Source organism: Protopterus annectens, chromosome 2.part1 (genome assembly GCF_019279795.1).
Source record: "Protopterus annectens isolate FY-2018-M chromosome 2.part1, PAN1.0, whole genome shotgun sequence".
Taxonomy (NCBI): Eukaryota; Metazoa; Chordata; order Ceratodontiformes; family Protopteridae; genus Protopterus; species Protopterus annectens.
In genome coordinates this window covers 97,052,289-97,064,967 of record NC_056729.1, presented here as the reverse complement: position 1 = coordinate 97,064,967, position 12,679 = coordinate 97,052,289, and the positions used below count along the sequence as shown (strand labels likewise).

General features: G+C 43.2%; 1 protein-coding gene across 1 annotated transcript in view; it reads right to left on the bottom strand.

Annotated features, from left to right (window-relative positions):
* Nucleotides 1-12,679, bottom strand: part of ETFDH (electron transfer flavoprotein dehydrogenase) — a 1,111,536-nt gene that overhangs the window by 954,788 nt on the left and 144,069 nt on the right. The window lies entirely within an intron of this gene.

Here is a 12,679-nt window from a genome sequence, read left to right as displayed (position 1 = left end):
ACCCCTCTGCCTCTAGGGGTAAACTGACCACGTGAATCCGGCGTGACTCCTTGGGATTTACGGAACCACATCTTCCCGCCCTTCTGTCCTTTGGGATAAGGTCTAGAAGGGGTGGAAAACGGACTCCAACAGCAGAAAGAGTCTTGCCGTCCTGCTCGCACCTGGTCAAGGTTTCCTTCACCTGAGGGCCAAACAAAGCTGACCCATCAAAGGGAGAATTTGTGAAGGACGCCTTAAAGGGATCCGCAAAATCACATAGCCGCATCCAGGCTTGGCGTCTAAGAGCCACACCTGTACCTGCGGCTCTACTCGCTCCATCCGCAGCATAAGATATTAGCCGCATGGAGGAGTTTGCAATGGAATTGAGGGTTCCTAGCTGCGAAGCAATTTTTTCTTGAGCCCCTGCAGCTGTAGGATCCTGAACTACTTCTCCCAGCTCCTTCAGGATATCTCTGGAGTCTGGTGAAGTGACATAGGTAATTCAGCGAGCATTGCAAAGGTCGCTGAGGAAAACATCCGCTTACCGTACCTATCCATGGTCCTAGAGTCCTTATTAGGAGGATGGACGGGCACGGAAGGATCTGCAAGTTCCTTTTTGGTGGCCGCAGCCACCACCATGGCATCAGCGGGGACACCCTTAGTAAGGAATTGTTTGTCACTTGGGGCAGTGATGAATTTTGAAGGCCTCCTAGGGACTGGCTCTACAGAGTCAGGAGCTGCCCATGCCTCGTGCAATAACCTGCATAAGGGGGTCGAAAGGCGGAGACACCCAGGAGGTGGAGGGCCGAGATCCAAACGCCTCTAGGTATAGTGACTCATCCTCAGAGGGATTGTTGGTGGGCCAGTTTCCCCTCTGTTTCAGAAGTTCTAGGATGTCTGAGAAGGAGACATCCTCAGAGGGGATCTAGGGATCCCTCTGACTCATCAAAGTCAGTATCCGAAGTGACAGACTCGGGGGAGTCTACATGCTTCCTCTTACAAGTCCTCTTCCTAGGAGGATCTCCCGAAACATCAGGAGAATCCTCGGAAGAGGGAAATTCCCAATGGGGAAACCTGAGGCGGAGGATCTCTGGGTCCTGTAGCAAGAGAAGTGGCAGAGATGTCAACAGGTACTATAGAGGGAGGAGCTACGGGAACAGACTGCTGACTGATACCAGTGGCCAGTACACTCTTCATCACCTCGAATGCTCCTCCCAGGCAGGTCCGAGAGATCCCGCTCAAGAGCTAGGAACTCCAGGGACCACCGAGTGAAGTCTCGAGGCAGATGTCGGAGCCGAGCTCACCAAGGCCGAGGCTCCAAGGGAAGAGCGGGCTCGGACAAGGGTCCGATGCCACTCACCCCTCGGAGGAGACCATGGAAGCCCGACCACCGAATCCCTCTAAGGAAGGTCTCAAGAGGAGATAAGAGTAGAGGCTGAAGGAACAGAAGGGGTATCCATCCTCCAGCCGTAGCAGTAACCATTCCCGAAGACTCCAACTCCAAGCTCTGGGGTAGAGTTGAAGGAGGAACTGTAACGGGGTGTGGACCAACAGTCGTCTGTTGAGACGGACTGTGTAACATTTGGGCCAGTACCTGTGACTTAAGTAATCTACTGACCACTCTCTCTAGGTCATGATCTGACAACCTGGGCGACCTTGAAGATCGGCTCCGATGGCTCCGTTCCGATAGAAGAGGTGAAGCCGAGGCCGAAAGTATCGGCTCCAAGGAAGGAGACCTCGACCTCTTCCTGGAATGAGCCATCGGAGCCGATACTATAGATCCTGACGGAGCCGACCTCTCGGAGCCGACAGGAAGTTTGATGTATCGGCTCCAGCGGGCGATACAGCCACCAAAGTAACGGTGTCGGAGCCGATCGGGCCGCCACCGATGCCTGTGCCACATGGGTGCCGGACCCGATCGGAGCCGACATCGAAGTGGTCAATACAGATTCGGCACCGATAGCCATCGGTGCCGAAGGCTGTCAAGCCAGAATCGGCTCCAGCGGAGCCGATCTAGACTCAATGCAGTCGGGCCGAGGCCGCAGGCTTAGATACAGAAGCCTGGGCCTTGGAAGATTTTGCTGATTTTGGTGGAGCCGACTTAGCCGGAGAGCCCTCCGGCTTAAGAAGGCCCCTAAGTATCAGCTTATTAGTCTCTCCTGCAGGACTCTCTGGCTGAAGGAATGACAAATAGCACAGGAGTCCTGCAGGTGAAGAGGGCCCAGACAATACAGGCAAGAAGTGTGACCGTCTGTCAGAGACATCTTCTGACAGCTCGAGTCACACTTCTTAAAACCTGAGACCCTCTCCTTTGACATGGTGCTGAAAAAACACACACACACACCAGTCAAAATTAACTTAAATAAATACCAAAAGGTATTCTATAAAACCAACACACACACCCTAACAGGGGGGGGATGGGATAGGGAAAAGTTTGACTAACAAAAATAAAGGAGATAGGGATTTCCTGTCAGAAAAGGTACAAAATAAACTTAAAACTATCAATAAAAGGTTTTTTTACTAAAAGGGGCTTAAATCTCACAAAAGTGAACAACTTACCAGGAGCTGGTAAAAAGAAGACCTCCTAAGCGAAGCGGCAAACGAGATCTGGGTACTTACCGCCTTGCATCATGGGATATGGGGCTGCCTCGAGCTGGTAAAAGTGACTCTCGAGCTTAGCAAGTGCCGAGTCGGAGCCGAGGGATCGGCTCCGAACCCATCAAGCAAGAATGAAGGCGAGATTGACAACTTAACATTTGTTGTTTGACTAATTTTATATCATTGCTGGCTGACTTCAGAGTTGTGCACCGTTATTTTTGCTTCCCTGTATAGTTTTTCAGATCTCTGCTGAAGGTGTTGGTTTTTCCATACCCATCCTCCCTATTCCTGTCTTGTTGTTTAAATTTGGAGGTTTTTGCAGTTGCCCGTCCCCACTGTAGATTTCATCTGGGACACTCCCCCCAGTCCCATCTCTTTACCTCATTCTACCTAATAGACTCCTTCTGCACTTGTTTTTAGTCATTTTTAATTTAATTGCATTTTTCATACTGTTTGGTCTAGCATTGCTACATACTCAAGTGTGCCAGCTTGCACTGCATTTGAATTGTTTTTACTGCTGTTTTAGCTACTTTTCTGTATATATATATATATATATATATATATATATATATATATATATATATATATGTGTGTGTGTGTGTGTGTGTGTATATATATATATATATATATATATATATATATACATATATATATTATATATATATATATATATAGATATATATATATATATATATATATATATATATATATATATATATATATATATATATATATAGATAGATAGATACTTTCCTGTAACTAGTGTAGTCCAGATTCAGATTTGCTGTATCCAGGACTGTATGTAAGCTTCTGAGCCCCCCCCCTCCCCAAGCTTTCTGTGTTGGAGGGAAGCCTTCTAGCTTATCAGTGGGAGTGGTAAGCACTAGGTAACCTATCTACCACATAAGGAGTGGTTCTGGCCCAGAAATTATAGTTATTGGCCATTTGGGCAGTTTTTCCATCTCTCTCAACTTTCTGATTTAAAAGCCCACATTTGCACTTTCCCCTTTCCTGTAACTAGTTTAGTCCAGATACAGATTCTTAGTTTTAGCACTTGAATTTGCTTATTCGTGATTACCACATGTTCAGAACTTGTTGTAAGCACTAAATAACCTACTAATTACTACAGCACTCAACCTTCATTACCTAGAGGAAAACAGTTTTGGTACTTACTTTCCTCAATTGCTTAGAGAAAAACAGCTCTTGTACTCACTTTCCTCACTTATCTAGAGGAAAACAGTTTTCTATTCAGGCATGTCCCAAGGGTCAGCTCCCAGTGTTGGCTCCTGTCTATCTGATGAATCTGGGCATCTTGAGGCAATGTAGAAATTGCCTCATGTACACAGACAACCCTCTCCTCCTACCACCCAACACTACAACCTGTGAGAGATGCACTTATCTAGACAAACTGGAGGTAAAGCTCTCTCCAATCAAGACTGAACTTGACAGTCAAGAGGAGAAGTTAAACACTTGCACCACACCACACTCATCACATAGTCTCATTAAATCTACGCAACCAAAATCCACACATAGAAACACAAAAACATTCACGGAGGCTCTCAATAATAATCTGCTCAAGCAACAGAGACCTCCAAAGCAGAAATGCAAGCAACCTCCACCCCCCCAACACAACCCAAATGACACATAGCCCGTAGACTCAGTGTGCCACTCAACCACAGCCAATAAGGCAAAACAACGTACCCAACACATTAGTCATAGGTGACTCTATAGTCAGGCACACTGATGTCCCACTCACCAGGCTAAACAAGGAGAAGGTTACTGTCAGCTGCCTGTCAGGTGCCAGGATGCGCCACATAACCCACGCACTTAGGTCACTCTACAACAAATACAAATATGACTCTTGTCATTGCCCATGTTGGTGTGAATGACCTGAGACGTACCTCCCTGGACTACATGAAAAGAGACATGGAAGAGCTCTCCGATCTTGTAGCCCAGGCAGGTATGACCCTAGCCCTGAGTAGCATTCTGCCATCACTCAGAATGATGCTGAAGTACAAGGACAAAATGATTGACTTCAACAATTGCCTAAGCTTCTGGTGCCATTCTAAAGGAATCCAGTATCTGTCTGCCTGCGATGACAAGGTCGACAGACCACGATGCTTTGCCAGAGATGTCCTGCACCTGTCACCCCTGGGATTCCGGATGCTGGCTAAGGTTCTTGCCGCCCCTATAGTGCCTTTTCTAGGCAAGGTTCAAATGACAAATTCACCACCATAACAGGAACATGCAAGCAAAAACTGAGGCTGATGCTACTCAATGCTAGAAGTCTAAATATCAAAATGCACTCACTCGAGGCACTCCTTAAAATGGAGAACATCTATATCTGTGCAGTGACTGAAACCTGGTTCAAGGCTCCAGAGAGCACCCCTACACTACCAGGCTATAACTCATGCCACACTTTTCGGCCATGTAACCTGGACCGGAACACCAAAGGAGGAGGTGTGTCCATATTCATTAAGGATATCCACACCTCCAGGCTAGTTGCTCAGCATAATGCAGCTGAGATTATCCAAGTGCAACTAACTCTGGGCAAAACTGCAATCCAAATTGTAGCTTGCTACAGATCACCCACCATGCCCCAGGATTCCCACTCCTCTTTTCTTGATGTACTGGAAAATATTAGGGTTCAACCAAACACCCTAATAATGGGCGATTTCAACTACCCCACCATTAACTGGGAAAACTACTCGTGTACCAACTCCTTCGCTCAACGCTTTCTGGAATTCATAAACTCCAATGCCCTGGATCAACTTATCCACACCCCCACCAGGGACAACAATATCCTAGATCTAGTCATTACCAACATGAGTGACCGGTGTTCCACACCTGAAGTCAACGCCTCATGGGTCCGATCCGATCATAAGCTAATTACCCTAGATATCCACATCCTGCCCCCACCCCCATTAAGGCAACCATGGTAAAAAATTTCTCCAAAGCAAACTTCATGCTTCTTAAGACAGAAGTGGTGAACTTCATGACACCCATGCAGATGGACAATACAGTTATGACTACTGAATCCTACACAGTTGCACTTTATAAGCACTTACATGAGTGCATGGATTGTGCTATCTCAAACAGAACCAAGACACTGTCCTCCAAAAAAAAGGAAGCCAATCTGGTGGTCCCCTGCCATAAACAAACTGTACAACAGAAGGAAGAAACTGTTAGAGGAGCTCCCTGCTCAGCCTCAGTAAGAAGCTGCGATCCCTGATAAAATCCTCCAAAGCTAGTTACGAAAACAAAATCGCCACAGATTCTAAAGACAACCACAAAGCATTATATCGCTATGTCAAGAATCTCAATGGCAACACTCAGATCTGCTCCGAGTTACAGCACAATGGCACTAAATATACAGACCCAACTGATATTGCCAACATCCTGGCAGATAGGTTCAGTGCTAACTTTACCTCCTTTTCTTCCCCTAAAGAGCCAGGTTCAGTGCTAACTTTACCTCCTTTTCTTCCCCTAAAGAGCCCATCTCTATACCGGAAGAATGCAAAGTTCCTGTAATCACGGCTGCACAGGTGAAAACCACACTCTCCAAAGCCAAGAACACAGCATCCATGGGACCAGACAACATCCCAGGCTGCGTTCTACATGAACTACAGAACGAACTGGCACCCCACCCAAGTACCATGTTCAATCATAGCCTCATCTCTGGCTTTGTGCCTGCTGAATGGCGCACAGCGACGGTTATCCCACTTCACAAGGGAGGAGCCACCACGGACCCCGGGAACCACCGCCCCATTAGCCTGACGAGCCTGGTCTGCAAGGCCATGGAACGTATCATCATGGAACTTATAAACAAAGACATTGGTAATTTCCAAACTCTGGACCCCACCCAGTTCGGGTTAGTAAAAGGCAGATCATGTCTCCTAAACCTGGACAGACTTCTTTGAAGCAGTCACCAAAGCCGTAGACAAGGGTAAGGTGGTTCACACAGCCTATCTAGATCTTGCCAAGGCTTTCGACACCATCCCCCACTCTGGAATTATAGATAAACTCACTAAACTAGGTATAAATCCCTATGTCACAAGATGGGTTGCCAACTGGCTCACTGACAGAACACACACAGTGAAAGTAACAGACTCCAAATCAGACTTCAGATCAGTGACAAATGGAGTACCACAGGGTTCAGTCCTGGGTCCTCTCCTGTTTGGTATCTACTTCTCTGAAGTACAGGCTAACACAGAAAGTCTTTGGCTAATGAAGTTTGCAGATGACTGCAAACTAGGAGCCATAATCGAAACTCCTAACGATGTGGACATCCTACAAAAGGGCCTCACTGAGACAGATGCCTGGTGTCAAAGCCATGGCCTCAAGCTCAATGCCAAAAAGTACATTGTCATCCCCTTTGGTAAAAACTCTGTACCCATGAACTACAACATAGGCGGTAGGATACTTAACATCGAAAGTGTGATAAGAGACCTTGGGACACAGGTGGACAGTAGTCTCTCCTTTGATAATCACATTGCCACAGTAGTCAGGAAATCCTTCTACATGGCACACCTCATCACAAAAGGTTTCTCATCCAGAAAAAAAGAGGTCATTGTTCCCCTCTACTCATCACTCATTAGACCCATTATAGAGTACAACGCCCCTTTTGGTATGTACCTCACAAGACATGTACAACAACTAAAAAGGCCGCATAAGTACCTCACAAAGGGGATTACCGGCCTCAAACAGATGCCCTACGCAGACAGTCTCAAAAAACTCCAGCTTTACTCCATCACATATCGCCTACTCAGAGATGATCTCTGCCTAATATACAAAGCTATGTCAAATCCAGAGTTGTTGGACATGCTCCACTTAAAGAAATCCCAATCCCTCCGAGCTACATGCTCTAGGGACCTAAACATTGTCACTGCAATAAACAGAACATGGCGGAGGGATACATTCCTGTCTCAGAGACGTCCCATACTCTGGAATAAACTACCTATCTATATCAAACAATGCTCCTCATTAGCACTCTTCAAGAAAAATCTTGATGATTGGATGGGAAATAGGAAATTCCCCCCTGGGATCACCTCTGTGGCTCTGCTTGACAGGGGCACAGGAAAATAATTTTCTTGGGTGGCAAAAGCCAGGGTACCTTTTTGGCTAGGCTTATATAGGCCCTAGGGCCAATAGCCAAGTACCTACCTATGAACCTATGAATCCTCAATATTGCTCCATATAAAGACCACATCCCTCAGTTCCAAAGCGCCAAAATATTGATCTCTTTTCTAGAAATTAATCACTCAAAAAAGCTTTGCATCACTGTCTTATACATCCCACCTGGAAATAACATTCCAACTCTAGAAGATATTCTGTCATGGCTCTCCTAAAATATAACAAATGAAGCAATTATCCTTGGGGACATGAATACTGACTGGTCCTCTATCTCTTCCAGTCATCCACCAGCATAAACCTATTTCACTTCACCCAACTTATCACTACTGCTACTAGGTACAACAACAAAACCAAAGAAGGATCCATCCTAGACTGGATTCTAGTCTCAGATCCTTCCAAGTTCATAACTTCTGGCACTATGTCCAACTCCATTACTGACCATTTCCTTGCCTATACAAGCCAAGCCTGCTCAGACATCCCAAAAAAAAACATAATATTAAACTAATCCAAATCCTTTCTAAATTTAACCTCATCATATTTAACAGCATCCTGAAAAGCATTAACTGGAGTATCCTTAAAACTCTCTCATTGGATGATGCTTTGCTCCACTTTAATAGTTTTTTAAAAAAAATATTAGATAGCCTAGCCCCCTCAAGAACCAAAATAGCTAAAACTAGTAATGCCCCCTGGTTAACACACGCTACTAAAGAAATCATGATTAACAGGGACAAAACATGGAAAGTTTGGCTTAAATCTAAGAATACATCTGACCTTATTCATTATAAACAGCTCTGCAAACAAGATAAACTTATCTTGAAAGACAACCAGCACTACTTCTGGAACCAGAAAACTAATAGAAAAAGTAACCCCAAAACATTCTGGTCTTTTATCAATAATCTCCTGAACCTGGCACCAAAGTCAATCCCTGCCCACTCCCCGACAATCCTCCTAATCAAATTGCAAGTTTCTTTAACTCTTATTTTATTAACACCATTGCCAGTATTACCTCTAGTTTTTCCCTTCCTCTCTCAAACACCATTTCTTCTCCATCCAATATACCTCAGACTTTCCCAACAATTCATATACTAATCATCATCCATCTCCATCCACTGACACTCCCTTGCCAAACAGCATACAAATGACTTCTCAGCCACAGTTCAATCTCTCTTTCATCTCTACTTCTTATATCAAAACACTTCTTCTAAAATTAAAGCCTTGCTCAAGCTCTGCAGACAGAATTCCTAATAAATTTCTTTAAGCTTGCTGCAGACTCAGTGGCCTATCCCATCAGATTTCTGATAAATAGATCCATCAAGAATCTTATGTACCCAGCCTCTGGAAAAAAGCCATAATATTACCACTTCATAAAAGTCACCCCTCAGCCAGTATCCAACCCATTGCTATACTTTCCCCTATTTCTAAAATTCTAAAAAATGTGTTCAAAAACAACTCTTAGACTACCTTCTAAAAATACAAAATTCTCTAACCTATTCAGCACGGGTTTCATTCAAGACACAGCACATCCACTGCACTAATATCCTTCTTAGATACAGATAAAGCCCAAGACTCCAAAAACATTTATCAGCTTTTTTCTTGAACTTATCAAAAGCATTTGATACTATCTCTCATTCTATCCTCCTCTCCCAGCACTCTAGTATTGGTCTATCTCTCCAGTCACTTAACTGGTTCAAAAAGCTCCCTCTCTAACAGACAGCATGCTGTTAAATGGCAAAACTCCATTTCCCCTTACATTCACAACCATACAGGTGTACCCCAGGGGTCAATTTTAGGTCCTCTACTGTTTAACACTTTTTACTTCCGCGGTGGTGCAGTGGTAGCATTGTTGCCTCACAGCAAGAGGTACTCCCGTTCGATTCTCGGCTGGAGTGTGGGGAGTGCCTTCTGTGTGGAGTCTGCATGTCGTGGTTGGGTGGGCATTCGAAAGACATGCGTAAATGGGCGTGCCTTCGTTGAAGGCTGAACGTCGAGCTGGCACCTCGGCATTCGTGAAAATCTACTGCCAATCATTAGCGGACCGGTGTTCCGCTGTGGCGACCCCTAACCGGGAAAAGCCGAAAGACAACAACATTAACAATCTCCACCAAACTATTCAGCAGGGCTCCCTAGTATAGTAGACAGATTACTCTAGTCTGCTCTGCTCACAACTCAAACATTCTAAAGCAAATCACCCAAGCTGCATTTTCTACCATAGAAACCTGGCTTCACAAAAATCACCTTTCTTTAAATACCAAAAAAACAAAAAAAAAAAAAAAACAAACAAACCTACGATCTTTACTCCCAACAGAAATTCACCCATTAATAAAGCCAACTTTGAAATATTTTCTCTCTTAACCCCACCAAAATTGAATTAGTAATGCACAGTAAGCTATTAGGAGTAATTACTGATGAAAACCTCAACATCCATCTTCATATTCAAAATAATACAAGCAAGACCCACAAAAAACTGGGGCTACTCTACAGATATAAGTTCTTCTCCCTCCCTTCCAAACAAGCATTAGCACTATCTTACCTTCTGCCTTTGCTAACTTATGGTCCTCCTCCATTAACTAACTTGCAGTCTTACCTGAAGGCAAAATTAGAAACATGCTATAACAAGATTGCTAAATTTGCCACAGTCACCATTCTACTCATCACTGTATTACTTTAAAACAATTACAACAGTTTAAACTCTCCCACTACTACAGCTCACAAACACTCCTAAACTGATATACAAGCCTCATAACTGTCTTGCACTCAGCTCCCTATTCTACCTTTACAATCCAGCTCGGCCTATACATTCTGAACACCAGTATCTTCTCCAAATACACAAACCCAAACTTCCTGCAGGTCAAGTATACTCCTGGACAATTTCCAAAATATGGAATAATCTTCCAGCATCAATCCACTTATAACCAAGACCTTCTAGCTTCAAACGTGCACCACACAATAATTTCTTCTCCAAGTGGATATTTAACTGTTCATTTTCTACCTCAGCCATTACTTAAACTTAAACTTACTCTACCAATTAAACCTTGAATCTGTCCATATCTAGCTTTTCCTAATAATTTATTTTTATTTTACATTCTTAACAAACCTTTACCTATCCCTTTGGATATTCACTTACCTCCTTACTCCTTTTTCCCTCCTTTCTCTCCCCTTTTCCACTTTCCTTTTACTTTACTAATCTTCCTTCTCGCCTGTCTTTAGTTGTCCTTCAACTTTTATTCTTCCCCCTCGTATCCCCTCTATTGTTTCTCCTTTATTTCCTTAACCCCATGTCATTATAATCTCATACCTATATGCCTTTCACACTAACTTACATTCATATTTTTCTATTGCTTGATTTAATTACTGCCTCAAAATTATATACTTTTTCTTCTGCATACAACTGTTAATTTGGAATCCACTGTAATATGCTATGTACTACTTTCAAATTATTATACCGCTGTACTATTACTATGTCTAACTTTTCTGTTTATACATTGTTTTATTCAGCCATATTTCATTCTTTGTAATTTTATGTATTATTGTTTACATGGGAGCTTTTCTCCCCGGGTCTCCATTGAAAATAGGCTAGCTTGGCTCAGTGGACTTTTCCAGTAAACAAATGTCAATAAATAAATAAATAAATAAAAGGCAGAACAGACTGCAAGCCATACAGTTTTTCAAATCAGATACAAGTTATACATTTTGTTAGTACAGCAGAAAGTTCACAAAACTCTTGGATTCCAAATGTAACACTGGTGTGAGTCTGTACCAAAATTGTGGTATTTCTTTACAAGATGGGAAGAACAATACTACAAATTAATCAAGCAAGGGAATTAATAAATACAAGTATTTTAATGGAGTTGACCACAGCTAAGCTAACCTTTGGGAAAATTATCCATTAGACTGTTTAATCACACTTCCTTTAACAGTGCACAGTGATTGGGTTATTTATTTTATACTACAATACAATTACACTAATTTTTGCAATCCCCACAATGACATTGTTGATCTAAACTGTATCCTTCATTTAACTTTTCTCATCAAATGACAACAGCTGCAGTCACTTTATCCTTTCCTTATATACCTCTGTCGCCAGCCCCTGATCATCCTATTTGCCCTTCCTTGCACCCTCCCTCTCCAGCATTCTAATATCCATTCCCCTATATGGTCTCCAACATCACTGTACTGTGTCAACACTGGCAAAATCTGTCCTCACCCAAGGCAGTTAAGGACTGACTGTGGCTGTAGGGGAAAGTCCCAAGCTAGTCTGACTTTAATCACAAGTTACAGAGTCCTTGTGCTAGCTACTACTTCTTCATCTTTATTTCAATCCCCAGTGAGAAATCTGCTCTGATAGAATTACTTAAACTAGAAGGGTCTGCAAGAGGAAATTGCCAAAACACTTGTAAATTCTTTGCTGGCGAAAAATTAATCTCCATAACTAACTAAATTACTTTATGAGGGGGAGGTGTTTTAATTTTTCCAAATGAAATTCACATATGGCGCCAAGCAGTCTTCAAACTATAGTAGCAAACAAGCTGTACTGTAAGTGTCCTGTACCACAATTTCAGGGTGCAGAAGTTCAATACAGATCTCTGGTCACTGTCTAATTAGAGTCTGTATGTTCTTCCCATGTCTGTGTGGGTTTTCTGAGGGATTTTGTTTCCTCCCACCTCCCATAAACATACTGCACAATGGGGACCACTAAAATGAATTTTGTGTTTATCTGCCTTTCTCTGTGAGCACTTGCATTTGACTACTATCACTGTAGCCCAGGCTGTACCTGAAAAAGGTCTTAAGGAGTAGAGGAGGAAACGTTCATCTACCTAGTTATTAAGGAAATAAAAAATAAAAAAATAAAATTTAAAAGGGTGAATCAAAGCTTCAACATACAAAGCACCACAGGCTGCAACTTGCCCCTTCCCTACTGTAGTAATAACATTACAATGTACTGCCTAAGTGTCCCTGATCACCATCATCA